We start from the raw sequence: 1,274 nt of genomic DNA, 5'->3' as shown, positions 1-1,274 counted from the left end.
AGTAATTTTCTTCATGGCGACATAACTATGCTAGCTAACTAACTAACTTTATCCTAGTGCATTTAGGCCCTGTTCGGATGCTATAGCTAGCTATACTTGGTGGTAGATACTTTTTAACTCCATGCAAGCATCTTTTATTCGTTATCCATCAGTTAATAGTGCCATTTAGTTGATTGATGTTTGAGGGTTAGCGGGATATAAGAAAGTGAAAAAAAAAAGTAATGAGGGAGAACAGAAGCTCTGTTGGGTAGGCCTATGAAATATATTTTACCAGGTTAAAGCACTTCTTAGAGTGTTGATTGCTCCTTGGCATGCTACTTTTTGATTGTATTTTTCTAGCATCCAAACAAGGACTTAGAGGGCGCCAGGAAGCAAGGTGCTGGCTTCATCATCAGATGCTCAGACTCTAGAGTGGTTGTTGCTGGTGGTTGTCAAATCTTTGACACTTCAGAGCTGGGAGCTAAGCTGGCGGTGGCATGGGCCGGGTTGGGCCCTGTGCGACGAATGTTGCGAGGCAGAACAGTCGTACTTAAGGGTGACTCGGCTATGGTTATTGGCTGGATCTAGGAAGGCACTGGTGGCGAGTATGAGTGTCACCTCATACTTCGAGATATCTAGGCTATAGTCAGTGGTGGCGTGGCATTTCAGGCCAAGTATGTATACAGAGAGGCCAACGAGGCCACTGATTAGGTGACCTCGTATGTGGCCAATCATCTGAGGATGCTTTGTGGGTTGAAAAAAGGGAGCTGCCTATAGTGCTTCGGAATGTATTATTTTTTTGATCTTTTTGAATGTGTTTGTACTAGAATTGTATGAATCATAATAATAATATGGTCTTAGAGATGGAAATAGGGGGCATGGAACATGAGTAACTATATGCATGTATGAGACTTCATCTCCTTTTTCATTCATTCGTGGGCGTTCGAAAATGCATTTCCAACTAATCCTCTTTTAACCACTATCTAATTAATGTCCAACAATGATTAACATGCTTGCTCCATTCAACTTAGAGAGGATCAAAGGAATGGAATATTAACCTTTTGGAGTGAGATGTAGGTGATCAGAATCATAATCGAAACACCAAAGTATAAGCATATTTGCAACACCATCTTGTTTAAAATAATAAGCGAGTCCGTGCTTATTTACCACATCAAGCATTGACAAAGCATTATCATAGCATGTCATAATTTAACCACAACTCCACGAATGTGCTAGCTCTCTCATGCGGAATCATCATGGATACAGTAAATATGCATAGCACCATAGCTTACGAT

Source organism: Phoenix dactylifera, chromosome 8 (genome assembly GCF_051530095.1).
Source record: "Phoenix dactylifera cultivar Ajwa chromosome 8, Ajwa_hap1_PhDact_Kaust_v1.1, whole genome shotgun sequence".
Classification (NCBI taxonomy): domain Eukaryota; kingdom Viridiplantae; phylum Streptophyta; class Magnoliopsida; order Arecales; family Arecaceae; genus Phoenix; species Phoenix dactylifera.
Note: the sequence above shows the minus strand (reverse complement) of the source record.